Source organism: Schistocerca piceifrons, chromosome X (assembly GCF_021461385.2).
Source record: "Schistocerca piceifrons isolate TAMUIC-IGC-003096 chromosome X, iqSchPice1.1, whole genome shotgun sequence".
Classification (NCBI taxonomy): Eukaryota; Metazoa; Arthropoda; class Insecta; order Orthoptera; family Acrididae; genus Schistocerca; species Schistocerca piceifrons.
The window spans coordinates 655,030,641-655,046,552 of record NC_060149.1 but is presented as its reverse complement, the minus strand read 5'-3'; the positions used below and the strand labels follow the sequence as shown (position 1 = coordinate 655,046,552).

Below are 15,912 nucleotides of genomic sequence, written 5' to 3'. Positions count from 1 at the left end.
TCTAGATCTGTGTTACTCCATTTAACTACTCCAAATGAGTAGGTCAATATTCGTATAGCATAAGTATTTATAGCTTTTGTCTTGTTTCTTGCTGTCAATTCTGTTTTCAGTATTTTTGTTAGTCTTTGTCTATATTTTTCTTTTAGTTCTTCTTTGATATTTGTATTATGTATTCCTATTTTTTGTCTGTATCCTAGATATTTATAGGCATCTGTTTTTTCCATCGCTTCTATGCAGTCGCTGTGGTTATCCAATATGTAATCTTCTCGTTTAATGTTTTTTCCTTTGACTATGCTATTTTTCTTACATTTGTCTGTTCCAAAAGCCATATTTATATCATTACTGAATACTTCTGTTACCTTTAGTAATTGTTTGAGTTGTTGATTTGTTGCTGTCAGTAGTTTTAGATCATCCATGTATAGCAAATGTGTGATTTTGTGTTGATATGTTCCAGTAATATTGTATCCATAATTTGTATTATTTAGCATGTTGGATAGTGGGTTCGGAGCAAGGCAGAACCAGAAAGGACTTAATGAGTCTCCTTGGTATATACCACGATTAATCTGTATCGGCTGTGATGTGACATTATTTGAATTTGTTTGGATATTAAGTGTCGTTTCCAATTTTTCATTACTATATTTAGGAACTGTATCAATTTAGGATCTACTTTGTATATTTCCAATATTTGTAGTAACCATGAGTGGGGTACACTATCAAAAGCTTTTTGGTAATCAATGTATGCAGAGTGTAGCGACCTTTCATTAGTTTTAGCTTGATATGTCACCTCGGCATCTATTATCAGTTGCTCTTTACATCCTCGTGCTCCTTTGCAGCAGCCTTTTTGTTCTTCAATTATAATTTTGTTCTGTGTTGTATGTGTCATTAATTTCTGTGTAATGACTGAAGTTAGTATTTTGTATATTGTTGATAGGCATGTTATGGGGCGATATTTTGCTGGGTTCTCTGTGTCTGCTTGATCTTTAGGTTTCAAATAAGTTATTCCATGTGTAAGTGTATCAGGGAATGTGTATGGGTCTGCACTGTAACTGTTAAATAATTTAGTTAGATGTGAATGTGTTGAGGTGAACTTCTTTAGCCAGAAATTTGCTATTTTATCTTTTCCAGGGGCTTTCCAATTGTGCGTAGAATTAATTGCTCGGGTGACTTCATGTTGCTAAATTATGACTTCAGGCATTTGTGGTATCATCTTTATGTGTCTGTTTCTGCTTGTATCCACCATGCATGCCTGTTATGTTGTACCGAGTTTGACCATATGTTGCTCCAGAAGTGTTCCATGTCTGTTATGTTTGGTGGATTGTCTATTTTAATGTGTGTGTTATCTATTGTCTGGTAAAATTGCTTTTGGTTTCTGTTGAATGTTTGGTTTTGTTTCCTTCTATTTTCACTTTTGTTGTATCTTCTAAGTCATTTGGCCAATGCTCGTAATTTCTGCTTCTTTTCATCTAATTGCTCTATTGCTTCTTGTTGTGAGATTTTACCTAACCTTTTTCTTTTTTTGTCTGATGTTTCATTTCTTATAAATTGTGTTAGCTGTCCGATGTCGTTTCTCAGTTTTTCTATTCTGATCTGTAGCCTGTGTTGCCATGCTGGTTTTGTGGGTTTCTTCTGTGTGTTGGTTGGTTCTGATCTCTGCCTAGTGTGTATATTTAGTGTAGTGAGTGCTCCTATATAAACTAGTAGTTGTAACTCTTCCATAGTTGTATTTTCATTTATTTTGTTGTGTGTGATTGTGTTGATAGTTGTTTCGACTTGTGGGTTATTTGGTGGTCTATGCAAGAATGGTCTAATGTATTTGTGTCTTTGTATTCTATATATGTCAGCTGAAATTTTTCTTCTATATCTAATGTGTGTCACTTCGTGTTCTATTTGTGCATGTTCTGGTGGCTGTCTTAAGATTTCGTTTTCCTCTGATTGTTTAATTGATGCGTGTTGTTCTTTGTTTGTTTGCTCTGGGATGTTTGAGTCCATTACTGTATTTTCTTCTTCTTCTGATTGCACATTATTTTGTACCAGTTTTTGTTGTACTTGTTGTTTAATGTTTTCTAATTCTGACTGAGGTATCCTTATATTTTTGATTATTACACGGATCTGACCAGCTAGTCGTTGTTCTGTTAAAAATTTTAATTCTGGGCATCTGGTAATAAATGTTGTGTATACTTGTGATCTGTATCCAGTTGTGCTGGTTCCTAAGTTTGTTGCTTGGTAATAACAGAACATGAGGTGTCAGTTAACTTCATCTGACCATCTCATCCTCCGTCTTTCTTTTCCTTCTAGAGTGGTTGCAGGAAGCATATCCTGCAAAACACCTCTATTTGGATTTAAATCATTTTCCGTGTGGCTAGCAGTGTCGTTACCATTGTGGACGAGCATAGGGTTCAAGCGTCGTCCCCGACCATGACAGCGCTTGTCCGAGGCTTCATTAGTTCTGTCCTGAACCAACTAATCACACTAAAAGGGGGGTTAGCCCTATTTGTGGTTTGTTCTTTTCGTCGCCTTTTATGACTGGCAGAACATACCGAAGGCCTATTCTTTTTCCGGGCCTCCACGGGGCCTCCGCGGGCCTCCACGAGGTTATTATTATTATTATTACTGTTATTACTATTATTATTACTATTATTATTATTATTATTATTATTACTGACAGCAGCTGAAGTTGTATAAATATTTTGATAAGCATAACTGTCATACAGCAGATTCCATTAATTTCATACTCTCATATTTGTGTGAATTTAAAAATTTGTGAACACCCTGAATGCATACTATCGAGCTGCCACTGGTGCAGAATTCAATAAAAGTTACTTAGGTCGCCAGAATTATGCGTAACTTAGATTTTAAACTCACTTTGTGTATGCACATAATTGAATTTAAAGCTGGAAAACAGTCTTGTGCATTGTCTCACTCTTCTAATAGTTCTTCATTAAAATTGTTTCGCTGGGTATTAATGATTTAATGTTAAATATTTTAGCAAATTTTGTACAAATTGCGTTTTTTAAGTCGTGGAACATCATACAATAAGCTTTTCTAATAGATATTTTTGTGTAAATGAGACCTCTTGACTTTTTAACAGATATTGGTTGTGTGAGAACGTGTCAGTACTATGAGTCCTAATTTGAAACATATAGATATTATGGTTTTTACGTCTATCAAACACATCCCTGCGATATTCAATAGTGTAGAAACATTCCTACTGGGATTGGTTTTGCCGGCCGCGGTGGCCGAGCGGTTCTAGGCGCTCTAGTCCGGAACCGCGCTGCTGCTACGGTCGCAGGTTCGAATCCTGCCTAGGGCATGGATGTGTGTGATGTCCTTAGGTTTAAGTAGTTCTAAGTCTAGGGGACTGATGACCTCAGATGTTGAGTCCCATAGTGCTCAGAGCCATTTGAACCATTTTTTGGGATTAGTTTTGATTTAGTCATAATATCTGTACTGTGGTAAAGTACTAGTCGTTGACTCCAAATTTTCGGTTTAGCTGTTTTGATCTCCAAATGGGTAGATAACGACGTAGGAACGTCGTCAAATCAAAGTTAAAACAGTATCTAATGAGAATTCTCCCCGTTCCGAAATGCTATCTTACTAATTTTTGGATAGGTCTTACAGATAGACATAGTGGCAGTAACAAGCTTAGCGAGATTTCTACAGGTTACCGGCGTGCAGCACAAGTGCTCCCAATTATTTCCAACTAATGTCTACGAAAATCAGATGCTGCCCATTTAGCGGCAGAATTCATGCAATAGTTACACTGTTGCGTTTATACTGGTTAAATCTCACTGGAGCGAACAGAGAAACTACACTCCCGGAAATTGAAATAAGAACACCGTGAATTCATTGTCCCAGGAAGGGGAAACTTTATTGACACATTCCTGGGGTCAGATACATCACAATATCACACTGACAGAACCACAGGCACATAGACACAGGCAACAGAGCATGCACAATGTCGGCACTAGTACAGTGTATATCCACCTTTCGCAGCAATGCAGGCTGCTATTCTCACATGGAGACGATGTTAGAGATGCTGGATGTAGTCCTGTGGAACGGCTTGCCATGCCATTTCCACCTGGCGCCTCAGTTGGACCAGCGTTCGTGCTGGACGTGCAGACCGCGTGAGACGACGCTTCATCCAGTCCCAAACATGCTCAATGGGGGACAGATCCGGAGATCTTGCTGGCCAGGGTAGTTGACTTACACCTTCTAGAGCACGTTGGGTGGCACGGGATACATGGGGACGTGCATTGTCCTGTTGGAACAGCAAGTTCCCTTGCCGGTCTAGGAATGGTAGAACGATGGGTTCGATGACGGTTTGGATGTACCGTGCACTATTCAGTGTCCCCTCGACGATCACCAGTGGTGTACGGCCAGTGTAGGAGATCGCTCCCCACACCATGATGCCGGGTGTTGGCCCTGTGTGCCTCGGTCGTATGCAGTCCTGATTGTGGCGCTCACCTGCACGGCGCCAAACACGCATACGACCATCATTGGCACCAAGGCAGAAGCGACTCTCATCGCTGAAGACGACACGTCTCCATTCGTCCCTCCATTCACGCCTGTCGCGACACCACTGGAGGCGTGCTGCACGATGTTGGGGCGTGAGCGGAAGACGGCCTAACGGTGTGCGGGACCGTAGTCCAGCTTCATGGAGACGGTTGCGAATGGTCCTCGCCGATACCCCAGGAGCAACAGTGTCCCTAATTTGCTAGGAAGTGGCGGTGCGGTCCCCTACGGCACTGCGTAGGATCCTACGGTCTTGGCGTGCATCCGTGCGTCGCTGCGGTCCGGTCCCAGGTCGACGGGCACGTGCACCTTCCGCCGACCACTGGCGACAACATCGATGTACTGTGGAGACCTCACGCCCCACGTGTTGAGCAATTCGGCGGTACGTCCACCCGGCCTCCCGCATGCCCACTATACGCCCTCGCTCAAAGTCCGTCAACTGCACATACGGTTCACGTCCACGCTGTCGCGGCATGCTACCAGTGTTAAAGACTGCGATGGAGCTCCGTATGCCACGGCAAACTGGCTGACACTGACGGCGGCGGTGCACAAATGCTGCGCAGCTAGCGCCATTCGACGGCCAACACCGCGGTTCCTGGTGTGTCCGCTGTGCCGTGCGTGTGATCATTGCTTGTACAGCCCTCTCGCAGTGTCCGGAGCAAGTATGGTGGGTCTGACACACCGGTGTCAATGTGTTCTTTTTTCCATTTCCAGGAGTGTAGTAGCAAAGATGGATTCTCTTTAAGAGCAGAGATACATCATCGTGGCATGTATTTAGTGCTACTGGTCTCATAAATCTATTATGGTGAAATATAAGCTTGCCAAAACCGTTCAAGGAGAGAGCGCCATGCATTTGTCACACCTGAATAGAGGTATTATATACTTACACCATTTCAGACTGTGTAATATTTGATAAAGCTTTCACAAATACGAGAGCTTGCTGAAAAGTAATGCCTCCGAATGTTTTATATGAAATCTCTTTAATTTTTTTTGTATTTAAACAAACACTTTTAACATTCTACATCTTCATTCTTCGTGTTTACATAACTACTTCTCAATGTAGTTAAACGCTGGAGACGAACACATTTCTCCCAGCGAGCGACCAGAATGCTACTACCATGACTGTAGAGTGTTTGACTTTGTTAACAGGGCCAAAACCTCACCTCTGCTTGCACCGCTTTATCACTATCAAGTGGAGCCCTCGTAGGCGATCTTTATGGTTTGGACTCAGATGAAAACATATGGGGCCAAGTCGGAACCCTATGGAGGATGATCCACGACAGTGAACCCAAGGCGTCGAATTGTTACATATGTCGTAGGGCTCATGTGGTCTTGCACTGTCATGCTGAAGGAGTGAGTGCTCCATATGTCGGCTAACTCTTAGAATAAGAAACTCGATTACGCCATACTGTTTCTCACACACTGATATAGTTACTTCACACACCGCCATATTACGCACTACATTTCGGAGCCCTCTAGTGGCAGTGGGCTGCAAATATCTAGGCACGTAGAATAACGAAGTGGCAATGGCCTTGCCTCAGTGGATACACCGGTTCCCGTGAGATCACCGAAGTTAAGCACTGTTGGGCATGGTCAGCACTTGGATGGGTGACCATCCAGCCGCCATGCGCTGTTGACATTTTTCGGGGTGCACTCAGCCTCGTGATGCCAACTGAGGAGCTACTCGACCGAATAGTAGCGGCTTAGGTCAAGAATACCATCATAACGACCGGGAGAGCGGTGTGCTGACCCCACACTCCTCCTATCCACATCCTCCGCTGAGGATGACGCGGCCGTCGGATGGTCCCGGTAGGCCACTCGTGACCTGAAGACGGAGTGCTTAGAATAAAGAAGTAAAATTTTAATCACGTCGGTTTTATTTTAAAATGTTTAAGAGCTTTTACCTAAAAAATTTGTAGGCGTTACTTCTCAGCATGCCCTCATATGTGCTCAGATACTTTAAAAAATTAATTGTGTTTAATTTCTTATTTAACTACAAACTAAAGTTCATCCTCAATCATTGGGAATAAGACTCTGGACATTAATACTGAATAATAGCAACGGTGGAACCTGTAGCACATCATATTAGGCGTCATGCGTCAACTGTGTTTTTCGAGTAAATAGCTACATGGAAATTTTTCAAGAACGCAATGTTGTACCAGTGCTGCTCCTTCAGTTCCGCATTTTCATGAAAAAACAACCTGTTCTCAGGACCATCACACTCTCTCTCAGCTGCTTCTACATTTTAACGTTTCTCCATTATCTCTCAGAATTGTGACTCTCATTCCCCGCGTTCCATTCCATATCAGCCCTGTACCCATGTCCTATTGCAAAACCCCTACAGCCACCTCTGCAGAGCACACAACCTTGCACATAAAACTCCATCGATCTAAATGTCAGTTCCCTCATTGTTATCTGTCCCTTCTTGACTCACCGGCAGCATGTAGAAGCTGATAACCTGATAACCTTTAGCCAGCGATGACTCCTGCACCAGACCATGAGCTGTACCGTCAAAAAGATCATTGGCAGAGTAAATGTTGTCAGGTCGAAATAAAACATGACGTTTAAGCAGACAGTCAAGAGATTTTTAATGTCTCTTTTTAAAATATTTCATTATTTCTAAAATCAACCTAGCTGCTGTGACGTCACTCGTGTCAGGGGGCGCATAAAACGCCGACGATAGCATTATGACCATTAGGTATAACAGGCGGACCATCAGGTAAGACATGGGACGCTCTACCGGTACCAATGCGAGAGCGGCGAGGAGCGCTGCCCTGTCAGTGCGCAGCCTCTGCACGAACTCGTCGAAGTGTTCTTCGTCGTCGTCGGCCCCAGACAGGCGCCACAGCATCAGCAAAAATTCTGGTGAGTAGTCGGCACCGAAATCGTGGCGCACACGTCGGCGCAACGTGTTCTGTAGGGCGTACCGCAGAAGCGACGTCCGCTGAGACTGGGTGCCGACGTTGCAGGTAGGTGGCTTCTTCTGTCCCTGCAACACAAAACTGTGCATTTGGAAAGCGATTCTAAAATTTTAGTAGGCAACAGCTTCAAGCGTTTAAGGTATACATTAACACTACCTCAGCTGCTGTTAAAAAACGCTTTATTTTCCACTACCAGTTTCATTCACAGAACACTAACCCAGATAGCCGAGTGCATTGACGCGTTACTTCCAGAATATGTGGCGGTGAGCCTCACCCGGTTTCACTCCGCCTCATGAACTGATGGCAAGGGCTGGTGAGTTCGCCATCCTGGACGTGATTTTTAGGCGGTTTCGCACATCCAGCTAGGTAAATACAGAGCTGGTCCGCATGTTCCATCTCAGAAACAGGCTACACAAACAATTAGAAAAACGCTAAATTCTCACACTTGAACATGAAATTACTCTAGGGGCAGACAGATGGGATACACCAATTCTGTCTCAGGGAGAGTGATGGCCTTAGGTACGACATCCTGTCACTATCATTAGCACTGCCAAAACCCATGTAAAATGCTGGGAATGTAAGAGAAAGCCGGCCGGAGTGGCCGTGCGGTTCTAGGCACTGCAGTCTGGAACCGAGTGACCGCTACGGTCGCAGGTTCGCATCCTGCCTCGGGCATGGATGTGTGTGATGTCCTTAGGTTAGTTAGGTTTAATTAGTTCTAAGTTCTAGGCGACTGATGATCTCAGGAGTTAAGTCGCATAGTGCTCAGAGCCATTTGAACAATTTGTAAGAGAAAATGGGGAAAGGCGGTAGTAGAAGAAGAAGAGGAGGAGGAGGAAGAGAAAGAGGAAGAAGAAGCTATGTCCAGCGAACATCTTCAAGACAAAGGTTTCTAGGATCTCGCTGAGTGCTTTGTTAAGCATGAAAACATGCTCCTGAAACTGTTTCCATGTATTGAAAACAATCGGCAAGATTCTTGACACCTATCACCTGAAGATGTTCAATGAACGTAGCAAGTATGGGGAATTAAAGTAACTCATAAGCCAAAAGAAGTTGATCCCTGACAACTGCAAGACTGAACGCCAGTTAGTGGCACGGTGGCCACGTGATGCGGAGTGGTGACGTATAGAGGATCATTGTAGAGATGGTACGGCCCGAAAATGGGGAAATCCACTGACGTAAGTGACTTTGGCAAAGTCAGATTGTTAAATCCCAGTGCCTCGGAACGAACATCTAGGGAATGGTGAACCTGGTTGGTTCGCAAGCAACTAGGCAACAAGGTATTGGGTCCACACCTCCTCACAGAACGTGGAGGTCCGAGGCTTGTCCGTTCTGTGACGCAAGACAGGCGGCGATCTTGCGAGATCTGATGACAGAATACATATCCTTCAGTGTACGTTGTTTAATATGGGGCACCACAGCAGATGAAACCAACGTGTTCCTGTATTGAGCCAACAGCACCGTCAACTGGAGTTAAAATGGCAAAAGGTTGTAAGTGCCACATCTGTTATTTATATGGGAAATGAAAAATTAACTTATCTCTCTTTCTGCATAAATGATTCGTATCCAAAAAATTGAGAAGGTATTCCGATACTCCATTATTATGCTGGTCACCGCATCACTGCAAAAACTAATTGAGAAATTATTAAATAAATACTTTATTAAGAATATCGTAAGTGCCATACAAGGAAACTGACCCTTTCTAAGTGCCAATAAGAAAGGTTTTACAAGGCGATTTTTGCAAAAAAAGAAAACACCAGATGTCAGCTGTTGATAACGCACAAATAGCGCAGTTACTGGTTGCGAACCGACAGGTTCATCTCCAGACGGCTGTTCACGGCTGTATTGCATTTTTTTGTAGTTTACACTGATGGCTGTTTCTTTCCCAACAACTAATATGAACACCGAAAAATGTATTATAAACATGGACAGCCGTCTGAAAATATATCTCTTGCTTCTAAACGGTTAACGGCGTTATTTGTGTAAATAAATAAAATTATTAACAGTAGATGATTGCTGTATCCTTCTTTGCAAAAATTAGCTCGTATTTTGTAAGCAGCCACGATCTAAAAGAAATGTCAGTTTTCGACAAAATATCAACAGAAATGTTTTGTTCCAACTGCCATTAATAGGCCTACTAAGGCACTATCTTTGATTTGTGATAATACGAGCACAGAAATACAGCTTTAGTTTTTTAACTATTAGAATTGTAGTCAGAAAAAAACACTTTCATTACCTTTTAAATTATGGTACTTCAGAGGGAAGCACAGCTTAGCACAAAGACCATGCGCCATCTACTAACGCTTGTTTGAAAGTCTTCTCTATGATTTGGCACCTGGATCAAGTCTAGGGACATACACCAACATACCGAGAATGCAATAGCACTGAAAGCGCCTTTTGTTAAGAAATGGCAGTTAGAACATTCCCCATTTTCACTCTACAGTTATGATTGCAGTGGACACAGCTTCATCGAGAATGGACCGCGGATAAATACAAACGTCTCGTCTGGTAGGATAAATTACATATCCTGTTACAGCAGATGGATGGTCGTGTCTGGATAAGGCATCATCCTAGAGAACACCGAGCGAGGTGGCGCAGTGGTTAGCACACTGGACTAGCATTCGGGAGGACGACGGTTCAATCCTGCGTTCCGACATCCTGATTAGGTTTTCCGTGATTTCCCTCAGTCGCTTCAGGCAAATGCCGGGATAGTTCCTTTGAAAAGGCACAGCAGACTTCCTTCCTCATCCTTCCTTAACCCGATGAGACCGATGACCTTGCAGTTTGGTCTCCTCCGCCAAATCACGCCCCCTCCCCCCGTATTCAGAAGTGTCGCTTCTTGGCTGCCTGGAGCGCTATTATCGCTGAGGTAACAAAAACGAGACGGACTGTCGCGACTGTTACGTTAGACTGCGACCAAAATATCTGGTGCCACATATCTCTGGAAACTACCAAGGACTTATCGGATCCAGGCCATGGAGAGTTGTTTCTGTATGGCGTTCCAAAGGTGGACCAATACTTCATTATACAGGTGGTCATAAGGTTTTGGCTCAACAGTGTATTTCTTAACAGCAGCTGAGGTGTAGTTTTACAAATACTGTGGCAGCACAATGCAGAACATGCATAATATTGCTTACGTCACACGTGCTGGCATCTTTAGAATAGTAAATCAATACGCCATGTTCCTTATGTAATCTACAAAAAGGTTTAATCAAGTAAATTCAGTATGGCTAACAACAGCGTTTTAATAGGCAGTTACCATTATCTTGATCGAAAGCCGATATGAACACATAGGCGAATTACAATCAGTCCGCAGCATACTGGATTCCGATCAGACTTAATAGGTCTGATGGACCAACTCCGACTAAAAGGGAAACAAGGTATGTTACCAGCGATCTGGAAGCAAAGAATTCCCCTAGTCCCCTAGTTCTCATTACAACAAATTCCCGACATTATTTGCGGGTATTTCACCATGTTACTTGAATCTCCGTCTGAACTGGCCTCGTAAAGCCCAAAGGTACCGACCAGCCACCGTGTCATCACCAGCCATCACCGCTGGCTGCTGATATGGAGGGACATGTGGTCAGCACACTGCTCTCCCAGCCACTGTTGATTTTCGCGACCGCAGCCGCTGCCCCACAATCACATAGCTCCTCAATTGGCCCCACAACTGCTGAGTACATCCCGCTTGCCAACAACGCTCGGAAGACTCGGACGATGACCCATCCAAGTGTTAGCCAAGCCTAAAAAATGCTTATCTTTGGTGTTCCGATGAGAACCTGCGTTACCACTGTAGCAAGGCCGTTGGCACGTTACTTGAAACATGTTCCGTTAATGCTGAAGAGAACAGTCTCTGGTATGTGGAAAGAAGTCAAAAGATGTTCGTTTTATTTAGGCGCAACGCGAAAAATTGCTTAAGGATATGAAATCTTATAATACTAATATTACAGTTCTAACGTCCTGCATATTATTACCCATGCAGGTACTCTTCATCCGAATAGAAGAAATTGGCTAAAAATGTTCCATTGTACCACCAACAAGAAAATGAAAATGTTACGGAAAGTTGTTCCTATTTGTGCACACATATTAGAGTGTCTGTAAATCTCTTCTGTTCCAATGGTCAACTGCTGAAATTATGGTATACCAGTAGTTCATTTTGGCATTCTAATCATGTTTGACATGAGGAGTTGGGGGGGGGGGGGGGGCGAGAGATAAATACGTCTAACAACAAAAAGCATTAGGAACTATAGGTGTTGAGATGAATCACTGTTAGTAATCAGTAGTCCACACGCCTCTGCTCATCTGCGGACATATTTTATTAGCGTGCGGAACTATATGTGAGATCAGGAGCCGTGTTGCATATCGAGAGGACGTTATCATCAAATTTTAGCGAAATGAGCACAAAAAGTGGGTTCTGAAACGATTCCCAGAAGTTATTGAGTACCTAGCTGGCGGTCAGGCTTCTACACACAAGGGAATGTCACGGCGCATCACAGAACAAGTGGTAGACTGAGTACCTGGACGAGCAATCCCGTTTGCAGGCTTCCAGGACCCTGCTGGTTACGTACCTGCAACTACCTAGCCCTTGTTCCACACGATCTATTTCAGTAGTAAGATGATCTTGGCTATGCAACATTATGTCAGTGTACCACAGTAACTTATAAAAATAGCTCTGGGAGACAGGATCGGAGCCAATACAGTCCAATATATGATTCCAGTACCCCTCAACTAGTATCTTATAAGCTTCAGATGACTTACTAAATCATAGACAGTAGAGAGATAGACACATGTAACAATAAATGCAGTGTTGTGAAAAAGTTGGCAAATAGAAAGATTTTTAAAAAATGTTTCTGCATAACTTTCAAGGATTAACAACATATACATAACTCTTATCACACGCCTGTGTATTCTGCAAATTTTATACCCGTATTGGTAGCCCCCCCCCTCCCCCCAACCTCCCTCGAAATTGATTTGTAACTCTTTAATCACTGCACGTACGGAGAATAAATATACTGAGACAACTAAATACTGCCGATATAACTGAACCAAGTATACGGGGCGAATTTTCCAGGATATGAAATATTTGTAGCGTCCAAAGCTCAAATGTTAGCACTTCGTTTATTATGTTGTTGTAGAAGTTCTGGAATTCTTTGGGAAGTACTGGCCTGAACTGGTATGTACCAACTCTCATTAAAATTGAACGCTGATTCAGTCAGCTTTAAAAATATGCTAATAATTTTAATTATTTCAGTAGCTTCTTCTAATAATACGCCGGGAAAATTTCAGAAGTCACATTTCAGTAGCTGTCCTTCTAATAAGAATATTATTACCGGTATATATACTGATACTGTAGTTGTACTGACGACAAAAAGGGTTTGAAATTTGCTTTTTGTGACAGAACTGTATGTGATTCTGAGGCACTATTACAGGTAAGATACGACAGTGGGGAGAATTTTTTTCACGGTTTCCGATTTGCTCAGGGCACTCCAAGCGATTTCAGAGATATCACCAGCACACAAAATGATTCATATGATCTATGACTTCAACAGTCATCTGCATAACTTGATAAACAAAGCAGTACAATAGTCTGCATTAAGCTTCTCCAAGTAGTTTCAATCATGACAGCAAAAGCAGAACGGTCATTTAGCGCCCTTAGGCGACTGAAGTCATATCTCCGATAAACAATGGGACAGAAGCGATTGAACAACTTGGCTGTTCTTCATGCCCACCGAGATGTTTGGGATGAATTGGATATCCGACCAGTCATCAATACTTCATATTCAGTAATCCAGTCAGACGGTCAACATTTGCACCTTTCTAAAGACACTCTAGCCCTAATAATGGCATTTAGAGCAATATTAAAATATTTATAAAATAGAAAATTTAATACATACATGATGTTAAATTTTCAGTTTCGAAATATTAGTACTAGTTTAGTACTATATTACTACATTACTGTATTAGTTATTTTCCAACACTCAAATATTTTTAGGATGTAAGACCAAATTAAAAACCGCTATTTACATACTTTTTGACTGAACGTAATAGGCACACTATATTAACTGTATTAAAGCATTAACTTTAAGATATTGTTTTTATTTAATGAACCCTGTGCCTTATTCAGAGTAAGCTTAAATTAGCTATTTCACTTATTAATCAAAGTGCTATGACTGTGCGACAGCAGTATTTTATGTTTTATTCTTTTAATGATAGTTTAAGATTCATTTAAATACAATTTCAGTCTTTTCAGAGCTACATATTCACTGCTCTGTAAAAGTTTATAAGCATGATTATTACTGTATGTTAAATTAACTTTTTACGAAAACTGTGTGTGTTTATATTTTGTTTCTTATTTTTAAAGCCAAAAAATGTGTCAGGCATGTCGAGTTTCCCAGAGTGTCGAGTTATCGAGAGTCCAGTTTTCGGGGTTCTAATGTTGATCATATGACACTAAAATGCTTAAAAACACTTTAAAACTCACTATTTTTCATCTAAAATTTAGAAAATTTCCAGGGCAAGACCCCCAGTATGCACCCCCCCTTCTAATATTTTTTTATAAGTCCCCTGCACTCTCCTCTAACCCCCTTACCAAATGGATGAACCCGTTTGTGGAGCTTCTAGAGTACGCATCCTATCTAGCTGCTATGTGGAGGACACAGATTCATTTCCTGGCACTACCAGGGATTGTTCCTTCATAGGACGACTAGAACAAAATACACTCAACATCGTGTTGCCAATGGAAGAGCTGCTTGAGTGAGAAGTAGCTATTCCAAGGTCAGGAAAGACGACACCGGCTTTGAGAGCGATGTGCTGACTCCATGCTGCATCTATATGATGCAATGTGGCAGAGGATGACACGGCGGTCGGCCATTTCCGATTGGCCTGTCTGGATCAGAACACAGAGCTTTGCTTTCTTTGTATTATATTCTTTCGACAGGTTGGCAATACTTTTAAGATGGGACCTGCGGTCTATTTCAGATGATGAGGTGAATGTTAAACTTCTTAAAGACACTGAATTGCCAAGACTCTTGTAGTTATTTTAGTCAAATTTATCTCGTCAGATATTGTTAAGAGTGCTTAAGACCTCTGTGTCACTAGTTCATGGGCTCATTAATTTCAATAAAGTAAGTGGAATGTTCAGTTACTGTTCGAAGGTACAACATCCTCAACTCAATTAAAGGTCAGGTCCCATATCAGGACATTGTTTATGTTAATGAGAAGCAGCTGCAGAAGGAATGGCCAAATAAAGTTATGACTGCTGCTAGAAATAACTATAAACATACCAAATAGTGAGTTCTAAAAATGATACATATAGAATAACATAAAATTCTCCAAATTTACAAGAGTACATGAGCACAGGCTCCCTCCCTCTCACAATTGGGCCAAACATAGCAAACCATTTTCCATCCAGAGGGCCATACTATACTTGTATGTAATGTTTTGGTGAGCCACAGTCGTATTACTTCGGATGTTGTGGTATGGGGAGCACTTGGATATTACATCAGGTTGACAGTAACTGAGTGTATTCTGACTGCACAGCAACATGTCACAAACATCCTGCACCCTCATGTGTTACCTCTCATGTGACAGTATTGTGGTGCCATTTTTGAGAAGGACAATGCTTGTCTCTATGAAGTGTCTGTGTGATGTTGACACACACCCATGGCCAAAAAGATCCTCTGTTCTGTTCATGATAGAACATAGATAGGACAGATGAGGTGCAAATCATACTGGTAAATGGGTTCACACTGCTAAATTCTTTTTATATTTGACTCGATTCTGTAATCAATGAAATAACATCACATACCCTCTCAACCCACGAATTTTCATTTCAATTTCACTTTCTCTCTTTGGTGCTTGTCTTTTTTAGTGTCAGTGTATTAAAGTAAATTAAATATTGGAACCTACTTTTACTATTGACTTCAGCTACAAAGATGCCAAATAATTTTTTTTATTTCTTTATTTACTCTACATTATAATCTATTATCTAATATTCCACAGCAGGCCAAAGTTACTGTCTAAAAATTTATTTGTATATTTGCATTAAATAACAAGTCTGTGGTGAAAGATATAGCAACAATCATTATTACTGTTGCTATCACTATTACTACTGCTAAAACTACTACTATGTCTGCCGGTACTACTGCTGCAACATCTACCTCCAACATTATTATCTCTGCTACTACTTTGTTATACAGCAAACTAAAAAAACTGTTTATCTCTAACATTTTTTTTCCGCTCAGTCACCCAGCTGCACTCTAGTCATTAGCTCCATGGGTCAGGTTTGAATCCAGGGCTTTGATTCCAGATTGGGCCTAATGTGTTATTGTTTCCTAGTAATAATAAGCCATCAACCAACAATTTTAATATACCACAGATGCCTAGAATTTTTACAAAAACAGTAAAAAATATGAAATATTGTAAAATAATAATAACAATAACAATAATTTCTTTATATCAGTACTTAGTATATCAGTTT

General features: G+C 41.5%; 1 pseudogene; it reads left to right on the top strand.

Annotated features, from left to right (window-relative positions):
* The first annotated feature begins 6,034 nt into the window (after positions 1-6,034).
* On the top strand, positions 6,035-6,151 carry LOC124723711 (annotated as a pseudogene).
* Positions 6,152-15,912: the final 9,761 nt, after the last annotated feature.